The sequence below is a fragment of the Dermacentor albipictus genome, unplaced genomic scaffold (assembly GCF_038994185.2).
Source record: "Dermacentor albipictus isolate Rhodes 1998 colony unplaced genomic scaffold, USDA_Dalb.pri_finalv2 scaffold_42, whole genome shotgun sequence".
Classification (NCBI taxonomy): domain Eukaryota; kingdom Metazoa; phylum Arthropoda; class Arachnida; order Ixodida; family Ixodidae; genus Dermacentor; species Dermacentor albipictus.
The window spans coordinates 455,962-483,375 of NW_027225596.1; the positions used below are offsets into that span (position 1 = coordinate 455,962).

At 48.1% G+C, this 27,414-nt stretch overlaps 1 long non-coding RNA gene across 1 annotated transcript; it reads right to left on the minus strand.

Moving 5' to 3' along the window:
• Nucleotides 1-209: 209 nt before the first annotated feature.
• On the minus strand, nt 210-27,414 carry LOC139052899 (uncharacterized). Its single transcript, XR_011510114.1, has 4 exons — nt 25,793-27,414; nt 13,345-13,410; nt 663-845; nt 210-591 (listed from the first exon to the last, which is right to left on the minus strand). It is a non-coding gene; the product is annotated as an uncharacterized lncRNA (long non-coding RNA).

Here is a 27,414-nt window from a genome sequence, read left to right on the forward strand (position 1 = left end):
TGGATGAGAGCGTGCACTACATTGCTCTCAGAGCACGCTTAGACTCGTTAAACGTATGCTTCGTTCATCGCAAACAAACTTCCATCTCAAGCTGGAATAACATACGCATCTAGCTTAACGTAAGAAGCGTATTCGAACGTTTTATTGACGCTTTTCACATCCGTAATAACTCTGGACCTGCTTTTCTGCTTCAAAACCAAGGCCCTTGTTGTGTTTGTGCCGCCATCTGCCGAGGCCGACGCCTGGACGGCCTTCGTTCAGCCACCTAGCATATTCTGACAGTGTTCTCACTGAACGTTTATGCAATGTTTCAATGTTTGAATGTTTGAAATGTAATATTTTGGGGTGACGTTTTCTGCTGTGCATTATACAAATTTCATACAAATTGCTCCTGAACATCTCGCACACCTTGGAAGTTGAGGACCTCCTCAATGCTGGTGGACAGTGCGTTTCTCCTCTGCCTCACTTCGTTTTTCAGGTCCTCAGGTGCCTTCTTCTCGGCCTCTTGATATTTCTTCAAACGTCACTCCTGCCGACGTGCCCGTTTAATTTTCTTCATGCAGCGCCCGAGGACTCGCACCAGGTCATCCTCTGCAAAAAAAAATCAACTAAGGGTTACCATTACTCTCCTCAAATAACCGGAAAGGAAAAATGTAACTCACCTTTGTAGTCGAGGACCTCTTGGCGGCTTCCAGCCAGTTTTTGTCTTCTGTCACTGGTTGCCTGTTTCATCGCCTGGGGGACCGCCTTGCCTGTCGCGAGATGTTAGGCGAGTCGCCGTTCTTGCCTTCGAGATCTTTTTATCAGGTTCATACACTTTGCCAGGATGCTCTCCAGGCCATCTTCTGCAAAAAAATCAACTAAGGATTAGCATTACTCTCCTCAAATAAACGGAAAGGAAAAATGTAACTCTGTTACATACGGAAGTCTCAACCTCATATAGAAACTGGTCGCGCAGTTTCTATCGTCAAATTATTAGCCCTACCAGCACATTTCCCTGAGAACGATCACATACGTACACCTGCCCATAATTTCGTTCCGCGTTTCTGTGACAAAATAACACCTGATAATGTCGCACCTTTTCTCGAATAACATTTGTGTGCGCATGTCGTAAGAAGCCAACAAACACTGACACCAAGGACATCACAGGGAAAATTACTTGTGCTTAATAAATAAAATAAAGAAACGATAAATTAATGGAAATGAAGGTGGATGAAGAAACCAGCTGCTGCAGGTGGGGGACGATCCCACAACCTTCGCATTTCGCGTGCGATGCTCTACGCATTGAGCTACCACGGCGCTGTTTCCTCGTTCAATTTCTTGGGTATTTGCTTTTCCTTGTAGAACCCTGGGAGTGGACGTGGAACTTGCTTTCTGCCACAGGCATCACGAGAACGCGAACTTGTTGAGCGAAGGCAACCGGTCAATACGGCGCCGCGCCACATATTTGCTTTCGTTGCTTCACAGCAGCCACTGCGCAGTTTACACTCCAGAAACTCCAAATTCCGGTGCAATTACAAATACCGCCCGCACCCAACGTTGGTAGATTAGGTCAGTTGGATAAGTCTGCTTTGGAGGCGGCTCCAACTCGTCTATCCCTTCAGAGATGGCGCTTGCGTCGCGTTGGGATCGAGCTGCCGGCTGTAGGCGGGCACGTTCAGTGCTTTTATTGGTGTTTGTCTAGGCTGTCTGTCACCGGCATGCACTCCGAAAAAGTTCCTTTGGTGTTATCGCTCATCCATAAATTGGAATATAGGTATTTGACTTGGAGATCACGTGTATTGTGTTGTAAGCTAAGTTTGACAAAGTCCGTGTGTCGACATGCAGCGCGCTGGGCTGCCAAAGTGAATATGCTTCTCAAGAGAAAACGTACAGTCGGCAGCACTTAACGTGCCGAGGACTTAATCACTTTCTACGAGCACATTGTTACAGGTAGCATTGTTAAGATTCCACGTGGCAGGTGGACGCTTAAGGTGGGTGCGCAGTCACTTATTTTCCCCAACATTCCTGTGCACCTATCGACAGCAAAAGCACCAAAGCCCAGAAGAAAACCTTCGAAGCTAAGAGCGACAGTAAATTGTGATGTTCGTATGTCTGAAAGGGATGGCGACGTGATGTAAACATAAAAAACAGTAGTGCTAAAGAAACTGAGGTCCATTCCGTTCTAGATATGTGTTCAGAGGAAGCATCTTCTTTCCATGCATTTCAAGAGCACTCAAGTTTCGAGTCCTGGAATGTCCAGCTCCTGACTCTTCAAAGTTGTGAAAACAGTGGTACTGTTGTGATCGACAGAGCTGTGGTTATGAGAAAAGACATCACTGTTGCACTCAGCTTATGCGGAAGGCTTGTTCCTCCGTGCGTCTACAACGAATATGGTTCGGGAGAACCGCTAAAATTCTCAAGCTTGAAGAAACTATCCGCTTTTCTCTTTTACGTTAGCAACCTAAAAGTGTGCACGGGCTGTCATTGTGGTTTATTCCCCTCCATTTCGGCAGCAACCTCAGCTTTCAAGACCCAGGACGTGTGGAGGAGCGCATAATGATTTGGGCTGTCTTAGGATAGCTTGTGCCCACCGTGCAGGAGCACAAGAAAATATATCCGAGCACGGAAAAAGCGAAAAAAGAAGAAATCCGAGGAACGAACCAAGCCTCACCAAAGGGTATGTTTAAAAATAAAAACCTAAGAAAGAGTGACTAGGGCTACAATTTTTCCCGACAAAGCCAAAAAAGAAATTCGGGCTTTCAAATGTGTCTTCCTCAAACGCAACAGCTTGCTCTTCACGCAGTGTTGAAAGCTTCAAAAGCAAGGTCAGCGAGAGGAAAGCGCTATAAAACCAACTGGTTGATGACTAACCTCCCTCTGCTTATAGCCCTGCTTACCAGCCCTGCTGCTTATAGGCTGATGTCAAAGATGAGAGCAGCATTCCGGGCAAGTTGGTAATCCATTGCTTAAATGATATTGCGCGACATAAAAAACGACACGGACGTGAAAGAAGACGACACACCAAGCGCTTGGTGTGTCGTCTTCTTTCACGTCCGTGTCGTTTTTTATGTCGCGCAATATCATTTAAGCAGTCAGAGATGAATATTTTGCCACTACCTACGTCATCGCGCTTTAAACAAATTATCAAGAGAATGCCTTGCGAGTTCGGTTTTAATAAGGTTTCGCTTAACATCATTGGTGCACTTATTAAACAAGGAGTAAGCCATTGTGGAATCCTCATACTAGTGGAAATGTAAGTGCGCCAAGCTGTCACATTCAACAAGCAAACATATAAAGTAGACGACCAGGAATCGACAGCCATGGCATATCATGCACTTGTGCTTACGTTTGTGCCCCCATTTCATTCGCGGGTACTACCAATCGCCAGCTTCGCTACAAAAAATGCATCTCCTGGAAGAGTCCTCGCAAGGATGGTTTTGAAAGCCGTCATAGAGCTTCATAAAGAAAATGCTACAGTGATAGCCGTCATAAGCGATGGAGCAAGCACAGACAAGTGAATGTGATCAACATTTGGTGTGACAGGCAACTCTCATGCACCTAAGCACAAAATTGAACATCCCTGTATTCCAGACAGCAGTCCATACTTCCTCTGTGGTGTGTCTCACATTGTGAAGTGCATAAGAAATCATCTGCTTCGTCACAAGTACGGCATGGTAGGTATCCGGTTTTTTATGTTAGCTTGTAACAAAATTAACGTGATAACTTAATATCAGCTCCAAATTTTCAATCATCTTTTTACTTTACAGAATGGCGAACATAAGATCAACTATGACCGTTACTGTATACTTCAGGATGTTAACAGCAAGCAGCAGCTCCATGCAGTACCAAAACCGGCAAAAGAGCATGTGAACCTCGACAATTTGAGAAAAAATGAATGCGCGGCTGGCTGTTCAGGCAGGTAGCCGCCTATATTCAGCTAGATAACGGAAATCGGGCGGCAGTTTTGCCTTTCGTCATCTTCGCGTATAACACCGCCGTTCAATGCAAAAGCGGTTACTCGCTACTCAACCTTGTTTATGGCCGTTCGCACAGTTCTTTTCTCGACGTTTCTTCTCTGCCCCTGTCAGTCCATCTTAATCTCCCTGCGAAGAACATGTTTCCCGCCTTGACCGTTGTCGCCATCGTGGCCGCTTTGACAGCGAAGCCAGACAACAGGACCACAAGGTTAATTATGAAGCATGTAATGGCGTATTTTTCTACCAGCGCAGCGATGAAGTGCTGCTCTGGACACCAGTTCACACTCCTGGGTTGTGTAAGAAGTGTCAGTTCCACTTTTTTGGCACATACGCGTTCCTGAAGATGACTTCTTCCGTTAATTATCGTGTGACCCCAGTTGTTCCCTCAACTGACCGCCGTTGCCGGTCTACCGAAGTGGTCAACCTTATATATATATATATATATATATATATATATATATATATATATATATATATTAGTCATGTAATGAGAAGCCAACAAACACTGACACCAAGTACAACATAGGGGAAATTGCATGTGCTTAATAAATGAAATAAAATATAGTAAATTAATGGAAATTAAAGTGGATGAAAAAACAACTTGCCGCAGGTGGGAACCGAACCCACAACCTTCGCATGTCGCGTGCGATGCTCTACCAATTGAGCTACCGCGGCGGCGTTTCCCCATCCACTTTCTTGGGTATTTATGTGTACTAGTAGAACCCTGGGAGTATTAGCCAGCGCCCCCACTCACAGACCTTGGCGGCGGACGTGGAACGTCTTTTTTGCCGCAGGCGTCACGAGAACGTGATCTTTTCGGGTGAAGGCAACTGGTCAATAAACCCACATATGCTACCTGAAGGCATCAATGTTGCCGGATTCGAGACCATCGTTATGGAATAAACGAGAAGAAAGGGGGTTAGCCGAGGGACCCGATAATTATTAGTCATGTAATGAGAAGCCAACAAACACTGACACCAAGTACAACATAGGGGAAATTGCATGTGCTTAATAAATGAAATAAAGTATAGTAAATTAATGGAAATTAAAGTGGATGAAAAAACAACTTGCCGCAGGTGGGAACCGAACCCACAACCTTCGCATGTCGCGTGCGATGCTCTACCAATTGAGCTACCGCGGCGGCGTTTCCCCATCCACTTTCTTGGGTATTTATGTGTACTAGTAGAACCCTGGGAGTGTTAGCCAGCGCCCCCACTCACAGACCTTGGCGGCGGACGTGGAACGTCTTTTTTGCCGCAGGCGTCACGAGAACGTGATCTTTTCGGGTGAAGGCAACTGGTCAATAAACCCACATATGCTACCTGAAGGCATCAATGTTGCCGGATTCGAGACCCTCGTTATGAAATAAACGAGAAGAAAGGGGGTTAGCCGAGGGACCCGATAATTATTAGTCATGTAATGAGAAGCCAACAAGCACTGACACCAAGTACAACATAGGGGAAATTGCATGTGCTTAATAAATGAAATAAAGTATAGTAAATTAATGGAAATTAAAGTGGATGAAAAAACGTCCGCCGCCAAGGTCTGTGAGTGGGGGCGCTGGCTAACACTCCCAGGGTTCTACTAGTACACATAAATACCCAAGAAAGTGGATGGGGAAACGCCGCCGCGGTAGCTCAATTGGTAGAGCATCGCACGCGACATGCGAAGGTTGTGGGTTCGGTTCCCACCTGCGGCAAGTTGTTTTTTCATCCACTTTAATTTCCATTATTTACTATACTTTATTTCATTTATTAAGCACATGCAATTTCCCCTATGTTGTACTTGGTGTCAGTGTTTGTTGGCTTCTCATTACATGACTAATAATTATCGGGTCCCTCGGCTAACCCCCTTTCTTCTCGTATATATATATATATATATATATATATATATCTTAGGCGGAGTCCGTTAGTGCTCCCATCGGCGTCGTCGTCTGCATAGAATACGCGCGTCATTTGTCCCTCCCTACGAGAGCATCGTCCCCATGCTAGACAAGAAATGTCAGTTGCGGAAGTAAAGGGCGCTAGCATTGTTATTCGCTCACATACGGCTTCATGCGGACAACGTGCACAAGTTCAGGACGGTGTGTGCGGCGCCGCGTACAGTTCGGATTATCGGGAACGACCTCGTAAGTGACATCACTGAGTCGCCGCGCGTTGTGTAAACACATCGGCGTCCGTATCAGCGTCGTCAAAGTCGTGTGGAAGCATCGCATCCAGCATCGTTCGTACATCTCGTCCGTGAACAAGGGTGAACGGATTCATGCGCGTCGTCTCTTGTTTCGCCGTGTTATATGCAAAGGTGATACACAGTAGGATGTCGTCCCAATTTTTATGTTCGACATCCACGTACATTGATAGCATGTCTTCGATGGTTTTGTTTAGGCGCTCTGTTAACCCATTGGTTTGTGGATGGTAGGTGGTTGACTTTCGATGGGACGTTCCACTTAGTAGCAAGACGTGATCTAAAAGTGCGGCCGTAAATGCGGTTCCTCGGGCTAGTATTACGACGGTTGGCGCGCCGTGTCGCAACACCACATGCTCAATAAAAAAGCGCGCTACCTCGGCTGCTGTGCTGTTCTGGATTGCCTTTGTTTCAGCGTGACGAGTGAAGTGGGCCCAAGTAGGAAGTGGGCCCAAAATATCCATTCCGATTTGATCAAATGGTCTTTGAGGGACCTGGACGGGTCGTAGGAGGCCGGCTGGTTTCGTTGGAGGCGACTTGCGCCTCTGGCAGTCGAGACAAGTGCGAACGTGATGCTTCACGGCGGTGGTAAGTAATACCTTTGCTGCACTCTAGCTGGTTTCGCAGATCTTCCCTCCAAGTAATAGATTAGTTCAAGCAGGGTCGTTCCGTTGTTGTTGCGCGATGGCGGATGTGTCCATTACACACAGAAACACTGAGTCTTTTTCTTTGGGCGGAGCAGGTGACTCTATCGGCGATCGAGACAAGCAGTCAACATCCGTGTGTCGTTTCCCCGACTTGTACGTGACAGTCATGTCAAACTTTTGCAGCCTTAGGCTCCAACGCGCCAGTCGTCCAGGAGGATCTTTAAGGTTTGTCAACCAACATAGTGAATGGTGGTCGCTGATAACTGTGAAGTGGCGGCCATACAAATATGGGCGAAGTTTCATAACCGCCCATACCACGGCGAGGCATTCTTTCTCAGTTGTGGAGTAATTAGCCTCTGTACGTGAGTGTTCTACTTGCATAGGCAAGCACTCTTTCTGTTTGGCCTTGCCGCTGCACAACAACAGCTCCCAAGCCTCCCAAACGCAAGCATGTATATATTATATATATATACATTGTAACGAAGAAGAGTAGCCTGCCTGCGCCGCAGCACCATCGCTACCGGCATGAGCTCGTGGTTGCTGTCTTTCGCCGAACGCTTGTGACGGCTACCCGTTCGTGCGCGTTGCTAATAAATCTCTTAGCAAGTGGTGGAGGTGCTGGCTTTCGACCACCCTGGAACTTCGGAGTCGCACTCCACCCCCCATCATTCCCGACGACGCACGCACTCCTCCAGCTCCTCCAACGGCGCCGGCCACCTTGGTTTGTGCCGGTGCCTTGCGTCGAGCGAGATCCCCCCATCTTCTCCGGCACAGATGACAGAGACATTGAAGATTGGATCTCGTCTGATGAGCGAGTGAGTGCCCATAACCAGTGGGACGACGTTACCAAGTTTAGAAACGTCGCATTCTACCTTACGGACATTGCAAAACTATGGTTTCTAAACCATGAAGCCGACCTCACTTCGTGGTTGGTCTTCAAGACCAACTTTACCCAAGTTTTCGGTCGGCCTGCAGTAAGAAAGCTTCGTGAGGAACAACGTTTGCGCACACGATCCCAAGAGGCCGGAGAAAACTTCACGAGCTACATTGAGGACATTGTCGACCTGTGCAAACGGGTGAATGCGTCGATGTCAGAGGAGGAGAAGATCAATCGTATAATGGAGGGTATTCAGGAAGACGCATTTCAAATGCTATTATCAAAGAGTCCTCACACTGTCGCTGAAGTGATAGGATTGTGCCAGAGTTACGATGAGTTGCGCAGGCAACGGCTTCACACCCGACGTCCCACCCCGCCCGCCGACTCTCTATCAAGCCTTGGAGTCGACGACAACCATGCTGCTCTCTTCGTAAAAATCCAGGAATTCGTTCGCGCAGAGGTCGCCCGCCAGCTATCTTTGATATCTTCTGTCCAAGAACCACCACCTGCTTTGCATCCTACGATCCGCGACTTCATTCAAGAACAAGTATCTCAAGCCGTTCCTCCAGCCGTTGAGCAGACACCAGTCATGGCTCCTCTCACTTACGCTGACGCTGTTTCCCGATCTCGTCCACAAACGCCCCTGCCGCCCTCCATGCTTCGACCACCGACATTTTTGCCGCCATCTATGCCGCTTCACGACCGACGGCATTTTCCTCCTATGCCGCTGCCCGACCGACAGCATTTTCCGAATCCTCAACCGCGACTGGGACCTTACTCCCACCAGTGGTGCACCTCCGATGACCGCCCAATATGTTTTGCTTGCGGTGGTGCTGGTCACGTGGCGCGCCATTGTCGTCGTGGCATGCTTCCTCTTCAGAACTTCCGGCGAGCACCACCTTTCCCCGCTCCGTTTTCCTCTTCGCCTTCCAGCCTTCCTACCTCTTCCTTTTCCCCTGACCGCCCAACCGCCTCTAATCGTCGCTCACCATCTCCCCGACGTCGCTCGCTTTCTCCGATGCGGCGCCGTGCCGTGTCCACCGAGCAGGAAAACTGATGGCCGCAGTTCCCCAGGCATGAACTGCGTCCACGTCGCAATGCCCAAGTCCTCGTCCTTCTCCAGCCAACGTAAATGAAGTCCCTTCGAACCGCGAACGCTCAAGATATAACGCCTCTCACTGCCTGTACTGCTCGCGTCTTCATTCAAGGTCTACTGTATACCGTCGAATTCGTCGTGCTGCCCACGTGTTCCCATGACATCATATTAGGCTGGGACTTCCTTGCAAATAATAACGCCGTTACTGATTGTTGTCACGCCGAACTCGAACTTTCTGCACTTCCCGACGTCGAGACTATCGAAAACGACCTTTCCAGTGTTAAACTGTTTGTTTCCGAAGACAATTCCGTCCCTCCACGCTCTTCCCTGCTTGTGCCTGTGTCATGCGCCGCTATTTCTGATGCCACTGTTCTCTTTACGCCCTCGAGCTGTTCATTCGCCGCCGATGTTCTCCGCTGCCATTTGCTCTCCTTACTCTTCGCAATGGCGTCACGAAAATGGTCGTCGACAATCCCACGGCCTGCCCTTTAGCTTTATTTCATGGTGAATGCCTAGGCCTTGTTCAACCGCTCGACACCTTTTGCATCTTTGACGCTCCTGCCGTTTCTACTTCTGCGGGCCTTGGCGCACTTACTTGTGACTCTGCGGTTGATCAGTCACTCCTCGACGCTTTGCACTGCTCCATCGACGATGGCACGTCATCTTCAGAAGGAAGCCAGCTTATTGCTCTCCTGCAGAGGTTCAGCGCTTCTTTCGACAGCCATGCTTCCGGTTTGGGCCGCACATCGACCGTTTTTCACCAGATAGATACCGGCAGTGGTGCACCTTTACGGCAGCGCCCTTACCGAGTATACACATCTGAGCGCCGTGTCATTGACCACCAGGCTGCTGACATGCTCAAGCGTGGCGTTGTGCAGTCTTCCAGCAGTCCCTGGGCATCGCCAGTCGTCCTCGTTGAGAAAAAGGATGGCTCTATTCGATTCTGCGTCGACTACCGACGTGTGAACAAGATAACGCGCAAGGACGTTTACCCGTTACCGCGCATCGGCAACGCCCTCGATTGTTCGCAGGGAGCTGAGTTCTTTTCTTCGCTGGATTTACGTTCCGGATACTGGCAAGTCCCCTTGGCACCATCTGATCGACCTAAAGCAGCGTTTGTAACACCTGACGGATTGTACGAATTCATCGTAATGCCTTCGAATTCATCGTATTGCTAAGAGACTTATTAGCAACGGGCGCGAACGGGTAGACGTCACAAGCGTTCGGCGAAAGATAGCAACCACGAACTCATGCCGGTAGCGATGGTGCTGTGGCGCAGGCAGGCTACTCTTCTTCGATGCAATATATATATATATACATATAAACATATATACATATATATATATATATATATATATATATATATATATATATATATATATATATATATATATATATATATAGCAACCACGAAATCATGCCGGTAGCGATGGTGCTGTGGCGCAGGCAGGCTACTCTTCTTCGATGCAATATATATATATATACAGGTTTCCATTTCTCCCGTGACCCCTGCGCTAGGCTTTCTGCTCAGCGCAGGTCGCGCCCGCGTATATCAGAAGTTTCTATTAGCGATGGTTCTATCCATTGTCTGTTTTCACCAAAGCGTGTCTCATCTGCTTGTACGCAGTTCGCGAATTGCTTAGTACTTTGTGGAAGGTATGCGGGCGCCAGCGATCCAGCCTTGGACGAATTATGCATAAAAGGCGACGTGCTTGACCCGCTGACCAGGGACCGTTCTTCAGCGTGCTGTGGATGCGAAAATATTACGAAACCACGAAGCAGTGAATATACAGGGAAGGGGAACAACGACGGCACCATGAGTGTAGACGCCCCCAGTTTTGCTGCAATCCTTCTCACTGCGTCCCGTGAATCTGCGTATAGTAGAAAAACGTGAACCAGAAGACATACAGGTAATGGGCGTTGACGGTGGCACTGTGAGTGTAGACTTCCCCCACTTTCGTTCCAAACCTTCCTAGAAAGGACCTCGCATGCACGATTAGAAAAACACAGAGGAACTACGGCGAAGGAAAGAAAATGATGGTCCCGCGACCCACTTTTCTTGGAAACCTTCTCACAGCATGCCGTCAATCTGCGAATATTAGAGAAAGGTGTACTAGTGAAGATACAGGAAAGGCGTATTGATGGTGGTGCATAGTGCAGATGGTGTAAGATAATGCAGTGCCGAGCCGACCCGCGGCGCAGGTGAGGCAGGCGTCAAGCACTCCCCTTACCTGAGCCGCCCCCAAAGATAGCGCAATATCAGCCCGACCCACGCCGGAGATGAAGGAGGCGTTAAGCATTCCCGACTTTCGTTCCAAACCTTCCTTCAGCGTGCGCTGGACGCGTGAATACTGGAAAAGAAATTGGCCGACCATTGCGCCTCTTGGTAATGCATACAGAACGCGCAGTGCAAAACGTAGGCACTTCAGCGTATTGGTTTCGGTTGCACACACCGTGATCCGCCGCTATCGAGTCGGCGGATTACGGTGCGGCGCTATTGAGTCATCCTGCCAAGGGGATGATGGGAGGTTCGTGGATTTGTCTCATATTCGTGCTTGTGGATTCAGAAGTTTTTGTGGCTTTGAATGTTACGATATATAAACCTTACTGTCGTAAATTTCATATGAATCTATACAACCGCAACTACTAATTGCAATGGTTGAGCTTGTCGAGGTGGGCAAATCGAAACTCACCAAACGTCTCAAGGTGACTCATGCCTGCGATAAATTCGTAAGGGTGTTTCACATCGCTTATCGATACATGCATCTGTGGCTTAATGGTTTCAATATCCGGCGTCTGTGATTGAGGTCCTGTGTTCAAATCCTGCTGTCAGACAATTTTAATCTTTATTTAATTACCAATTACACAGAACATTGTTGAAAATGGCGAGCTTACGAAGTCACAAAGCCGCTGGAAGCCAAAAGCACGAAATTAGGCAAATCCATGTACGTCCCATAATTCCCGCGCTGGTGCAACCACTGCCACTGCAGCTGCCGTTGACACTAGCGCCACAGTTCTCTCGAGTAATTATTATATGAAACCCATATTATATGACAAGGGGAGAACCAGGCTCGCGCTGCGGACGAGAGATTGCAGCAGGAGCGCAAGCAGCTAGAGAAGAGCGCTGATGATCACCTCGGTTACGACGAGGCACGACGGTTACATGAAATGTGGGAACGGGAGCCAATGTTAGGCCTGCGCTCGAAAACACGAAAGAGAACAGACCATCATACACGGAAGGTCGGACAATGCTGTGAGTGTAGATGTGCCCCGCCTTCGCTAGAAACATATGTACAGTGGGCCATCAATGCGCGAATACTAGGAAAGTGTAAAGCAGAGGAGGTACATCCAAGAGGAGTCGAATGCGGCGCTGTGGGTGTGGAATGAGTAGGCTGATAATTTTGGTGACTCGGAAGGGTTCCGCGACGGCAGGTCTTTGTGTGCAAGCTCGAAACAAAAACGGCGGACTTGATCATGTCTGCGCTGATTTTGTGGGTGAAATTGAGTTATGTTCACAAAAGACACATTATGAAGAAGTCTGCTGAAAGAAGAACACAACAGACAACTCGACAATGTAGTGACACGTGCAGCACGCCCTGGAGGACGTATCAATGCACTAGGCGCGGCAAGTAATGCTTGTTCTTATGCCATATATATTAGAGGTCTTTTTGTGACAACCCTATCGTTGCATTCATATGTTATTCGAATATTCATGCCACCTTAACAATTGACATTGTCACCTTATTGGGATGTTTTGCAACCGCCGCGCAATATTTGAAAAATGGCTTACCATCACAATCCCGGAGTGGAACTGCAAATTGACATTGAACAACTAACTCTGTATATATTGCTTTCGTGCAAACTCACTCAAGTGTCAATTCTACCTAATTTCAATTTTGTTCCTCGAAGCCGGCCGTCATAGTTTCAAACCTCTAGATTTCTAGATCCTGTACAAACTGTGTTGTGTATCTTCCTATATTGAGTACTGCAGCTCTTTCTACAGCCCAAGAAGGAGGTGTAAGGTACATAAATTAAAAGTAGTACTAAAAATAAATAAACCTAAGTAAAGCGTCACATATTGCAGCAAGCATTTTGGAAAACAAATATAAAAATTGAATGTTGCATTAGAAGAATGATACACCAAAGTTGAATTCAATGCACTATCAGATGAGAAATTGCTGCACAAACAGTAGTCATAACAGAGAAGTCATATACCTTAATATAAAGGAAACCGTTATTTCACCGCTTCATGGTGCCACTTAGCACAGATGAAAAGGTGGCTGGCTGTGATGATCTAGCTGTAGTAGTGTAATAAACATTTTGCTTTAGACATTGAAACAACCTGTCATGCTTTACGCTCTGCACAGGAAGCCGCCAGATTTAGCCACAAGTAAACCTAGAATTTGAATTCAGGTTATGTAATACGATGAAGTCAACAACGTCTATATCTCCCTATTTGACGAAACAGCAATAAAGTTTCCTGTGCACCCGTATTGTGCAGCAAATCAAACCTGCAGGTTAGCCGGGCATACGATGCACTTACGACTGCCGTTCCAGCACTGCAATATTGAAAGCACTCACTTATCTGCGCCGTGTCGTCTTCCTCCGACAAGGCTCCTGCCGCCGCAGCTTGCACAGCTTGACCACCTAATACAAAAGCAAAGATACGCAGCTTCAATTCTGCCACCGTATTCTGACACATGGGAAACAAAAGCAAATATCATGAGCTTTCTGTAACGTTTAACTTTCTGCATGGCAAACCTACACAGTACCTCAGTTCTCACGTGTGTGATGACCCTAATATGGGGACAAAGGTTCGTGTACTCAAAATGTTCTGACGGTTCTCTTAGGCGGAGCCTCTGAGAACCCAATTGAGGACAAAGCCGTTCTTTTCGACCACACATACAAACATTTAATGGAACAAAAAAGGCTCAAAAGAAATAGAAGGAAATAGAAAACATAAAAGAAACACTCAAATAGTCATCATCGCAGAAAGAAAAACACTTGGGGCTAGTATGGTGCTAACTAGTGCGCGAGTCCGGGCCTGCCACGACGGCAGGGACACACAACAGTCTCGACGCGGCGACGCGGTGACAAGCTGACGAAAGGAGTGGCTCGGTCTCACCAAAGGTCGTGGTGTAAGTTGGTCGACCGGGCGACCGGAGCTGGCCAGCTCTGGTCGGGAGAAGTAAAGCAGGCGGCTTGGTGGCACGAGTAGACGGCGGCGGCGTTCTGGCCGGGCAGCTGGGTGTAGAGCTCGGGCTCGTAGCCCGACTGCTCTTGTCCTGCCCACGGGCACAGAAGCTCGAACGCCGGCCGCGAGGAGCTGGCGGCCCGCTCAGGTAGACGGGCGACGCACAGGAACAGGTTGGCAGTAGGCCGCGGTCGGGTGAAGTCCTGGTGGCTCGGGTCCGGAACCCGACGGCCCGTCTTCGACGCCCGCTCCGGTGGTTGACCTCCTCCTGCCGTCGCTTCCTGGGACTCTCCTGGCGTCTCCCCTGCGTCTCCTCTGCGTCTCCCTGCGTGTCCTCTGGTTCTGCCAGCGCACCACGCTTTTTCTTCTGATCTGGCCGATTAGGCATTCTCGGATTGGCTGCCTGACGCCCCGTGGTCTTTTCTAATTGGTTGCTTTTCTTCTTTTTGTCGTTTTTCATGCGCCGCGCGTTCTCGTGCCGGACGCTCTTCGGCGTCGTTGTTTTCTATCTTCCAGCATGGAATCCGCCTCGGCGCGCGCACTCTTTATCGTCTGCTCTTGACCGTCCCGATCACCGCACCATGTCGCGCACCACGCATCACAACGTGTTATAAAAAGCAAGAGAGCTATACAATGTAATTCTTGTACGTTTGGACATATTTTCTCACACATTGTGTCTCAGGACCAGGAATGCATTACTGGACACGTAGGGTGTCAGGGGGCTATCATACACAAAAAACAAAGACAGTTAATTAACGTTTTAACGACGTATTCAATATGTAATTTCAAATTACAGTAGCCATATGGAAGCAGTGCTAACATTGTGGTAAAACTTGCCTATTAGACATGCTGACAGATTACTTGTAAACGTTTATTAGATATTGCGCAAGACTCTCGTGGCAGCTTTTACGAAAGCATGAAGTATGTTCGGTAAGTTACAATTCATGAATGAGGCACGGACGGGAAAGATATATGTATTTTCGGGAAAGAATTGAATGCAATTTCGCAGTTGCGAACCATGATTTCGTTTGAACTCGCGGTAGCATGTCAGTATTGAAGCACTGCCTAAATGTTCGACAAGTGCATTTGATTGCATTAGCAGTAGGAATGTCAAAGTGGAAAGAAGTGTCTCTGTGAAGTGTAGGAAGCCAGTCGCGTAGTAGAGGTAGAGCGGTGCTTAGGAGTGTGTGTGCGTGCGTGTGCATGTGCGTGTGCATGTGCGTGCATGTGAGTGCGCGTGCGCGCGCGCATGTGTGTGTCCGCGCACCCCCAATGCATCATTAAGTAAAAAAATAAATTGTGGTGTTTTACGTGCCATAACCACTTTCTGATTATGAGGCATGCCGTAGTGGAGGACTTGGGAAATTTCGACCACCTGTGGAGTTTTAATGTGCACCTAAATCTAAGTACACGGGGCATCATTAGTTAGGTCCAGAAGTTTAGCACGGAATAGGCTCTGGGACGTTTTGTTACACATGTCAGCACAGTAACGCAGTGATCGATAAGATACTGCATGTCCTTCTTTCGTAATAATGAACGGTGTCCTTGATAAATAATCTGGTGAGCTAAGTAAAACTCCCGATTCATAAACAACGTCAATATCAAACTCTTACAAAAAAATGGGACCTGTGAAAGAGGCAGTGATGTCCTTGTTTTGCGTGCAAAATCGACCAAAATGCATGGTGGTAAATATTACGCTGAAATATTAACGCGATAGCGTTAAGGAGCTCGTGTCGCAGAAAAGCCGGTGTCGTCGGCGTCGGGTGTCGGCGTTTGCGGCGTTGACCGTGAGCGATAAATCACGGCAGGCGCTTCATAAATAAAAAGCAACTTCCATGATTGGCCCGGTGGGAATCGAACCAGGGTCTCCGGAGTGTGAGACGGAGACGCTACCACTCAGCCACGAGTTCGATGCTTCCAAGCGGTGCAAACGCGCCTCTAGTGAATGCGGTGTTGCCTTCGAAACGAGCCGTGGAAAGTTATACTGCGGTGTATATCGGCAATTATGAACATGTAACGTACAGAAGTCACAATTACACGAGTTGCGAAGTGCGTTTCCGCTGCATTTCTTCTGCGCTTTCCGCACACGCAGAGCCATCTTGCGGCAAACACAGAAGACCCCCTCCTCTCAATGTACGGCGCTGCCCCGACAGGAGGCGCGCCGCGCGCGCATTGGGACCGCTGCCAGGCGCGTCGCGGGACTCCCTCTCCCCTGACGACGCTTCGCCGTGCTACCGGTTTAGATCACTATCTATCTCTCTGCCCGTGCCGATCACGACGTTTGGCTGGCATAGATCGTTTCCCCTCCGAGACACCGAGTTCTTTGGTTCGTTCCGTTCGCTCAGGCGCACGTTTCGTTGCCGCGCCGAACGCTGCGTTGCTCGACGCTCACCGCGTGATAGGTGGGCGCTAAGTCCGATGCGGGGCGCATCGTAAGTGATCGCTGTGCCGTAGCGCATTGTCGACCCCTTGGCGGGTCGACGGGAACGCTGTCGCGTCCCACTCTTGAAGGCGAAGCTTAAGCGTCCTCCAATTTTTTGGCTAATAAAGTACGGTTGCAAATCTTTTAATGTCCATTCAACTGCTAGAGGCTCCAGCTACGCAGAGGAATATTTGAGCTCTGCGCATTTGAATGACCTCCTGAGGTGCAACACAGCAAGGTGTCGTCGTTCTTCATTCTTTATTAGGAGAAGAGCAGCTAAACCGAGACGAAAGGCATCTATGTCATCTAACGTATTTAAAGGCTCGAGCCCCTTCTGAACACCTCTTTTGTTAGAACAGTAAGCCCCCTGCTACTTTATCACCGATTGCCGCTGACATGCACTATGGAAAGTACTCCTCCCTCTTGTTTGTGATGGCTTTTAGCTCAAACATCTGATCACGAGAAGGTATGTGTGTATGATAAGCAGCTATGTGCATATTTAAACTGCTGTGTAGTGAGACTTCGTGTGATGCAACTGCAGAAGAGCGTTCTCCTTATGGATCTGGCATTCCACAATATATATAAATCGACAAACTGGATTGTTCACGCATACGTCCGCTGCAGCTGTAAACACATTCTTTCTAAAGGAAAGAGCACGCACAGCACGAAAACACAAAATTCAGTAAGGGGGCACATGTGCTGCACGTTTCTTTTAAAGTCTCAAAACTTGGTCATGGTGGTATGGAATCTTCTAAAACGAAACTATCAGAATAAAAAGTATCACGCCCTAGGAGTACACGTTTCCTGAGTGCCTCTTTACCCTGTACTGTCTATTTTGCCCTTCACTAGCTTTGTTTCAATAAATACTCCGCCAGGCTGCCCGAGTTAACTGCTCCATGCATTTTTTTTTCACAAACAAAAAAGGAGTCCATCGGTGCTCCTTCTATTCTCACTAGCGGAGTAAGAATAGGCCAGGTTGGCAAACGGCGGCCGCTAAGCATGGAGCGGCAGTGTCCCAGCACTTGTTCATGTTTTGCTCACTGTTCGACGGATGGCGTGACGGCTATGTTAACGCCACTCGCTGCTATCTCAACGCGGCTCGACGTTTCCTTTTTCAGGTGTCAGGCGTGCACATGTGAGTGTGATGGGCAGGAAATGTTTTGTCCCCGCTACAGAACGGGTTACAAAGGCTGTACAGAGAAATTGCCTCTCTTTTTTTCCACCGAAAGACGTAGAACGCTTGAACATTTGGCGTAGAGCTATCCCAAGGAAGTATCGAATACTTCAGCCGAGTGATCACGTCTGCGAAAAGCCCATCGTGCTTCATCTTGTGTCCAAGACCTGGGCACGTCTTGCTCACGTCTTCGGCACGTCTTGATGAGTGCTCCGTCAAAGGCAACAGTGGCGAGCGATGCTGTTCCCGCAAGATTTCCCGACTTCCTGGCTTACCTATCAAATACAGCGAAAACAAGGAAGCGCCCGGCGAAGAGACAACCGCGGTTGCATCAAAAAGGCTATGCGCTGCATCAAAAGATTGTAACGAGCAAGAAGCCTCGTGTAGCAATGACAGTGGTGGCACTACTGGAAGGTCGTTTCAAGCTTTGCCGAGTGCACCGGAACACAACATGGATGCGTTTGAAGAGTAAACGTGTGATAAAGCGCCCCAATCTGCTGGTCTTAGCTCATCCCTGGAATCGTGAGCTTGTTCGGCGATTTACCGCGGTCATTTCTTCCGTCAATATCACGAGGATACCACCTGCTCGACTTTGGAGAAGAACAAAGCGTCGTTTTCTCCTAGCTGGAGCACACCAAAAAACCTGAAAGCCGTTTACTGTCAGATGCATGCCTATCGCCAGTGAGCCCCGCGTCTTCCTTGGTAACCACTAGAATTGTTGAAATTCATGAAGATATGCTGGCAAACATAACCGTGATGGGAAGGTCAGTTTCAATGGCAGATGGGCAGTATGAAGGCACTTTAACAACTATCGATCACGTTAAGGCTTTCTTAGAGCATGTTGATAAGACGAAACTGTGCAATCGTGGACCGAGCACTCTGGAGTACCCGCACGTTGAAAGAAAATGCGCACATCTTCACAACAACCAGAGATAGTGGCACAAGAGATGCTCTATTGTTCTTGACCCTAGTGAGTCGCACTTAGTAGTATGTCACAAATGTCCTGGCCTTTTTCAAACGTCCCGCGAATGCACCAGAAAAGAACAGAACAAAGATTGCGCAGGCTTAGGCCTTCAGGTACGCGTCCGTTCACTTCATACCAGAATAAGGACAAAGTTGCAGCACTACATCGGGCAAATTATGCTTTGAAAAGGTCGAAAAATTATCTGCTCACCCGTTTTAAAAAATTGTCGGTGGAGCTTGCAGAAGCTCATATACACATGCAAAAAATGTCAGAAGAACTAGGCAAGAAACTACGCACAATAGATCTCCCTAGTGCTCAGCTGACCGTGGTAAAGCAGCGCGTAGCAACAGTGAGCTTGACGAACAAAACAAAAGGCAGACGGTACACAGAGGATTTCCTTCTGATGTGCTTGCTGTTGCACATACGCAGCCCATCTGCATACTAGGTCCTGTGAGATAACACGGTGCTCCCCCTTCCTTGCGTTACGACAGTGCGCAAGTACCAGAGCATGATAAAAGTTAGGTGTGACTTTGACAAGAGGTTTTTCACAGCCTTTAAGGAGAAGATGGCCACTAAAGACAATTTTCAAAGGCATGGAATAGTTGTTTTCAACGAAATGCGCGTCCGAAAGGAAATTCGAATTCTATCGAAGACGATGACATACACTGGCTTCACTGATTATGGAGATTCTTCAGAGGCCCGCGACGACCTTGCTGACCACGGGCTTGTATTTACCTTTCGGTCATTTGGTGACAAGTACTCTCAGCCGACAGCAGTGTTTGCAAGCAAGGGCCCCACAAAGGGAGCTGTACTCGCTCAGCTCGTCCTAAAAGCAATATTTTTGCTTGAAGACACGGGAGCCTTAGTCGACGCGGACGTATGTGATGGCGCAAGTACTAACCGTGTGATGTGGAAAGAGTTCGGAGTCACTGGAGCATTGCAACATACCCGCAACTACTTCATCCATCCCACTGATGAACAACTCAATGTATATGTGTTCTCTGACGCACCCCATCTCATGAAATGCGTTTGGAACCGTTGACTTTCACCGAAAGCGTCGTGCGTAAATGGCGATCGCGTTGACTGGGCACATTTTGACAGGCTGTTTATGGAGGATTCTAAACAGCCGGGAAGTTGGCGTGTTTGCCTCAAATTATCTCTGTTCCACATCAACCCTTCAACGACCGAAAAAATGCGGGTGAAGCTGGCACTCAGTTGTTCAGCTGGAGTGCAGCGAAAGGCTTGGAGTTCTACTCGAAGTGAGGCACAAGATGCCTCAAAAATCTCGAGGCAACAGTAGAATTCACACTACGGTTCAATAATCTTTTTGATGCTCTCAACCGAAACTATCCAAAGGAAAGCATCACTTTTGGCAGCAGAGATTTCAGGGTCCTGACCTCGTCGTTGCATTACTTAAATATATGGGAAAAAGAATTCGCATCACGAAAAATCTCAAGAGCAAGTTTCCTAACCGCTGAGGGCCTTCGTGTGACTATTTTGTCCGCACTGGAACCATCAAGATACCTGCTAAAGGAGTGTGGTTTCAAATATGTTTTAACAGGAAAACTTAACTACGACGTGTTGGAACGCTTCTTTGGGATCATCCGACAGGCTTGAGTCCAAATGACCACCCACCTATGCGCACATTTCTGCAGCTTTACAACGTGTTATCAGTTTACAGTTTGATTAAACCTCCTCAGGGTGTCTACCAAGTTGACATTTCCACATTCCCCAAGTTATCCAGGTTTTCCCTGAGCGTCTTTGCAAAATTCCCTGAGCGATGCAGAACTGTGTTTTATGTCAAGATGGGCTGAAACCATATCGTCCGATGCTGTCACCCTCTAGTAAGCATGCAAAAGAATTAAAAGAAAACCGACTTAGTCCAATTTGAATACTAAAGAGTAGTCTTTATGTTATTCAAAAAGAGAATAGGAGGGAGGGTTTAGTAAAATGCAAAGCAAATGAGATGTCTTCGAAAAAAAATTGCAAATCGAGTCGAACATTCTTAAATACGAATAAAAAGGAGATGCATACAGATGCAAATCTTTTCGAATATGAGCCACTTCTATCAACTGATAGCAAGCTCAGTTGTATGAGGCCCGAACGGTGTCGCAATTGAGATTCTCTCTCAACAGCTTGTAAGTCAACCTCAACTGTCCTCACATACTCTCAGTCCACACACAACGCCTCAGTGTTGTGTTTCACTGCTTTGAAGAGTTTATGTTGGTTTGGATGGGGTAAACCTGCATCTCGGCATCAGCCGGCATTTTGTTTTTTGAGCTCAAGCTCCTTCAAAATGGCGGCCGCACGCTTCCTTTCCCGTTCATTCCTCAATGCGTAGGTCCTTTATGTTCTTGTCCTCCTTCCGGCACTCGTTCGCCCCATAAACCACTTGAAGCACTACTTGGTCAGTTGCACAGTCCACGTCTTATTTTTCGAACTCCCTGGGACCATGAAAACGTCAGAAAAATCAGCGAGTTGGAAAAAATTATAGCATGTCATTTAGTGCCCTGCTCAAACCGCCACAGGCACATTCGAAAACGCTCTGAAGGCCTGCTTGTACACGTATTAGGCATATCGGTGCTCGTACTGTGACTTGAAATACCGGGCGTGTATAATTAAGTAATATATATTGTGTCCCATGGCAATAGCCCCTTCCCACGCTTGTTATGCTTCACTGCAATACTTTTGCGTATGCTTCACCAAGTAACATTTGTGTATGGAGGCGAAGCTAACTTTCGGGAACCGGCATTATACAACACGCCGTGCTTTCCAAGCTTCTAAGCCAACCGCGAGGACCACAAAGGCGGAGTCCATGCCATTGCAGACAGCAGCGAATTCTTTCATTAATAAACACGACAACCAACGCCAAGAAGCTTTATACCGAACGTGAAAGCAGCTAGGCCTAGCGTTGCCGCCGTGGTGGCTTCGGCTGCCAGTGGATCTGCGTTCGAGAGCCCCGGTTCCAGGCGGCAAGGTAATGAAAATGGCAGCGGTGGTGGCTTTGATTATTGCCGTTTCGGACCTATGGACACAGCAAAACCTCCGGAAAATCGGACGGCGAAGAGTTCTTACGTCCGAAATTTAAGACGTTCTGATACATTCACTCTATGGGGTACGTGGTGGTGCCGCGAAACCGTCCAAATTATCGGGAATCCGGAAAGCCGGTCATTGACTGTACACTGGAAATTCCTCCAACCGACGACAGCGCATCAAAGACGATTCAATACAATTCCTGTTGTTACTCGAGCCAGCGTTACCTCGACTTTCGAACCTTTCAAGAAAATTACAGCTAATTTTCCCTGATAGAAGCACAAATTCCCTGAGTTTTCCCCGAGTTTTTCCAGGCTACTCAAAATCCCTGAGAATTCCCGGTTTCCCCGGTTTTCCCGGTTGGTAGACACCCTGACTCCTAAATTCGGATATTGACACGTTGAAAATGAACCTCGCCAAGGTGCTGCTGTAGTAACGCTCAAAGATTTGAGTTATGGCTGGCGTGCTACACAGTTATGTAGCCACGAGAATGAGGCAGTTGTGCAAACAAAAATCTGAGCCATAAAATAGGTCGCAGGAGCTGCAAAAGCTGTCGAAGCATCAGTACGTGAAAAATGTACGTTTCATTTGCTGAATTAATTGATGGACCTCATGAAGTGTGTGCCAGAGGCCAGTTTGTTTATGGAACATTAACTGTTGTACGAATTATTGATTTAATGGCAAGCTCTGTGTACATGTCAAATAAATGTCACTACTGCACTTTGGCGTAACAGATAGACTCGGACCCCGAAGCAAAGCTCACTATAGAAAAGCGATGGTGTCATTTTCGGGTAATTATCACTGCTCAGCACTGTAGGACGGCAAAACCGACGACATAATTTACATCTTGACTTGCCGGGAGTCATTTCGCTACAGAATGTTGATGATAGTACGGCGTCACCCTGGGTGGCATGCTTTTCTCTTGAAAGCGCCAAAAGGTGAGTGCCATACCTATTTTGCATATTAGTTCGCAAGAAGGTCTGTGAAAAATCACATCGCCGGAGCGCAAAAATTTAAACTGACTCTGAAAGTGCAGCGCCTGTACTAACTACTCGATGGTCTTAAGTTGATCAGAAAAAGAGTCCAACATGTCGAAATTGGTGATCTGAAGCATTGATCACTAATGATCGATTTGAATAGACGTGGTAAAGAAAGAGTTAACATGACGCCACCGGATTCTCCAATCTCGATTGCGGGAACGTGGAAAAATGGCTCAGAATAAAAAGAAACGTGCAAGTGAACCAAAACATTATGCTAGCCATTGTTCTTCTCCACATGGAGGGAACTCCGCGTGTTTGGTTAAAACACATAAAGCGGAACTCACTAGCTGGGAGCTGTTCAAGCAGAAGCTTTCCGACCTTTGCCAATCAATGTGCTCTGCTGCTAGCCGCCGAAACTCTACGCATGGTGCATCGCGAACTCGAAGCTTGCCTATACCGCCTGACCCCAGGAGACGCCATGAGACAATTTCACCGCAACAATATCGTTAATTTCAGTCCGTGTTTGGCCAGGAAGTCGCTAACTAGGTCATTCCCAACGCCTTCTTTCTTAATCGGTCTAACGCCAATATGACTTCTTCTATGATCGTGATTTACCGCAGTCCGCTCTTCACTCCCCGTTATGAGAATCCATCTGAATGACGCACAACTGACGACCTGCCGATCCGTTTCTGATGCAGCCCGACTGGTTACGTTGCCCGTCACAGCGGTAGTCATTGGAGGTCCCCACCCCACTTCCATAACTTACAGGCCTAGTTCGCTGTGCGCCTAATTATGCGCTCCACACAGAGAGGCAAAGTACAGCTGCACGTAATCACCGTTTCACCGGTATCGGCTCACCATGCACACAACAGGGTGTTTAACCAACCACCTCTCACCTTAGAAGGAACGTTTCCCGTTACAGCCGTAGTCATCGGAGGTCTCCACCCCTGAACACCTTTCGGAATCCCTCCACTTTGCCGCGAAACGGTTCACCTCGTCGCTTTCACGAAACTTGCAACGCCTGTGCTCGCCATTACGACAATGTCACCAGCCACGTCAGCCCCAGCTCCGCCACTCTACTTCGCCGACGTTCCTACGAGCCACCCAATTGCAAAACTGTATCATACGGAACCTAGAGGTGGCGCGGCGATGTCCGATTTGTCCGAAAATTCTCCGCCTACGCAATCAACAAGGCAGAATATTCTACAGGTTGCTGTCTGGATGTCTTGCTCTACCAAACTCAAGCTTACTACGTCGTACCATCCTCAAACCTGACTGAGGGTCTGAACTGGAAAATCATCCGTTCCACTCGATTACCGCAACAAATTGCACTATCTTACATCACGCTCGCTTTCAATGCATCGCACCCCGAAACTGCCTGTGTTTTTACGTTCTACAGATTCTTCGGCGACTTCCCGGAACTGCCCTTAGACACTTCACTTTCCTTTGCTAGTGCATCGAGAAGCGACTGTGCCCGCGACGCCATTGCTCATGCTTACCACGCAAGGCAGCATACCCGTAAGCCGCTGTTCGCATCCCAAGAAAATCAAAAGCGAGTTTACAATCAGCGGCATCATAATGCACAGGCGCCAACTGCAGCGGCGGGGGGTGGAGGCCCTGAGGCCACAACACCCTCCGAAGTTACCCGAGGTTGGGGTAGACCGACACGCCCCCCCCCCCCTCCCCCGGCGATGCCGGAGCACAATGCCCTTCCTCTCCGCTTCCCTAAAATGTCATTACCAGAGTTCTATAACCCACACCATTTGAGGTTTACTTTCACTTCCCTTTATCTTTTCAGTTGAAATTTCATTGTGGGTAAAAGCTTTCTGTAGCATTGTAGGTGCGGACGTGCACAGCTTTATATCTCAAAATACCGACAGTAAGAGGACAAGCGCATTAGAAGCATCAGCGGCGGCTTCCTCATCCGTATTTCGAACTTCGATATTCGTTTTAATTTCCGCTGTGAACACCATGCAAAAACACAACACAAGTATATATATAAGTATATACACAGGACAATGTTTATTATATGTCTTTTTTCAAGACAAGGAGGTAGCCAACTAGGAATTATGTCTAATGATACGGATAGCCTACGCCTAGACAAAAATGTGTTGCGGTATGTTCACCTCCCTTTAAGTTGCTTTGTGCACTTTCTTGTTCTTGAAAAAAAAGGCAGACTTCAGTATTTTATCAATGGCGTGTGAAACGCACATACAGGGTGTTTCAGCGAACACTTTCAAAAATTTTTAAAGTTGCTTGTGGAAGATATCACAATTGTAGTTGATGAGCTGGTTTACTCGAAGGGGTGGACATGCACAAAGATTTGAGATGCAAAATCGACTAATCTGAAAAATTCGCTAATTAAGTTCACAATTATTTACATTATGGCCCATATTGCAATTTACAATTTCTAGCCGTGGAGTTCGCAAGGCGGATCCTTAGAACGAATTTTCAAGATGACACACGTTTCGAGATATAAAGTCTCGAGCTTTGCGGAGAAACGCATTATCATTCAAGTTACTTGTTAACAAAACGTCGTTTCATGCACTGAAGCACGCAAGTCAAATATATGGACACCTGTTCAGGTATGTTACATAGAATTGCGAATAATGTTATCAAATACGACACGCATTAAACATCATGTAACAAAATATTTTAAGTGGTGCGGTTTCTGGCGCCGCCTTTTTGACCGTCGAGGCAATTGCAATACATCAACACTGACACGCTCCTCAGACAGAGCTGGGAGCGACGACTTAACTGCATGCGAGCACGAAGGGTCGGAGACATGAGCGTTAGGTGTTTCCGAGAAATCATGCGGACTGGGTACACCAGACATTCGTTGTGAAGGTGTTGAAAGACTAGGTTCAGATACACGCCTACCAGGCGAAAGAACATGTTCGCTGGGCACTACAGCCGGATGAAAAACTGGTGTCGGCATAGAATCCTCAGAACCTGTGAAACGCACAGCAGTCGACGCTGCGAGCGAAGCATTTTGGCTGGGCTCGTCAGTCAGCATAAGTAATGGTGACTAGCTAGATTGCCTTACGGCTGAACATGAGACACCCATTCGAGCTACTTTACGGGCTGTATAAGAACTCGCTCCCGAATTAGAACTGCACTGAAATGCGGAATTCACTGAAGGCACATCTGAAGTAACTGCTACTCTGTCATGTACGAAAGAATTCGCAAGAGGGGTATATGCCTTAGCATCCATGCGACTATAGAAAAACCTGGTAGGAATGCGCTCAACATGCTAACTTACCGGTGATGTACTGTCCACCTGGGTTCTCCGTGGAGCTTGCCGTCGCGACGCTTTGACTGGGGTAGACTGTCCCAGCACTCTACACTGGTTCACTCTTGCTGGTGGTGAAGTGGAACAGGCGTTGGCCTGCCGTGCACTGTCAAAGTCCGCTGCACCGTATAAGTTCATGGAAGCTGGATGATATTCCGTCCAGCGGGAACCACTGTCGAAGTCCGGTGGTGAAGATGAGGCTGGGAGACACGACAAAGTCACTCAGTCGATCACTACCGTCGATTCCTTAATAGCGCCGAGCCCCAGAAGTGATGAACCGAGTGGTCACGTGACAGTCAACGGTAGCTGACATATCTTGGTACTTAATGGCCGTGGAAAAAAATCCCAAATTGTACACTACTTTCTCCAAGTAGTTCTGGATGAGTAAATGGGATTGAGGCAGGCGGATATGTGAAAATTGCGTGTTGTAGTCCTGAAGACACATGAGCGACGGAACCACTCCGGTGTCATCCATCAACTGCTACGTCACGTTGTTCACTTTTACGGGAACGCGCATAAGCGACAGGGCGCCGACAGCGTCAATGTGTAGAATAGTCGCTGTCCTTATAGTCCTATTCTCTTGCACTTCAAGTTCGTTCACTGGTTCCGATGTACTTTCCGATGAACAGCCCACTTGGAAGAAATGTCCTTTCCTTCCACATGTCTGGCAGAATTTGTGGCGGGCACGACAACTCGTAAAATTCGCCCGATGCTGCGACGAGCCGCAGCGGAAACAGCCGCTGGGCCGAGCCAACGGCGCGGAGGCAGAGCAGCCGCCCGGTTGCCTCCATTCCGGACGGTGTGGCCCACTTCCTCACTCTCGGCGTCCGCCATCTAGGCGCGGTCAAGGGCGGGGATGTCGGTCCGATGGCCGCGACGAGGATAACCGTCATCTTGGACTGGACGGGGCGGGGAAGACCACCATCTTCAACTGCACTCGGGTGGGGAACGTAGCCGCCATCTCGGACTGGAACAGGGCGCGGAAGACCACAATATTGAAATGTAGTCGGGCAGGGAAGGTAACCGCCACCTAGAAGGTCCCGAGGAAGGGAGACTGGTCACGGCCGCCATCTTGTGGCTGACGACGCTGTGAAACGGCGTTTGCGTGTAGAACGCTCAGCTTTTGAATTATTTTATCAGTGCGTTCCTCTTCCTGCGCAATTTCCAGTGCTTTTTTGACGGTAAAGTACTCGCCTAGTTGAATGAACCGGCGATGAAGTTGTTGCGACTGCAAGCCGCAAACGATCTGTCTTGGACCATGAGGTCTGTAGCGGTGCCAAACTTGCAGGATTTAGCGAGCCGTTGAACGTTTTGGATGAATTCTGTAGTCGCCTAAACCGGACTTGGTAATCCGCGGTAGAAATGGACGCCCCTGCAAAATTATTCATCTGCAGAATTGTGCTTGTCAAGCACTTGAAGCGCCGCTTCGTAAACGTCAACCGCCCCTGAGTCCCCTGTCCCTTCGTCTGCGTCTCAGTCTGCCTTTCAGTCTGCGCCTCGATGATATTGTAGTAGACGCTGGCACCTTGTACTCCCAGCGCGTTGAGGAGGAACGCTTTCTTGTGTTCCGGGGTAGCGGTCCTGACGGCGGC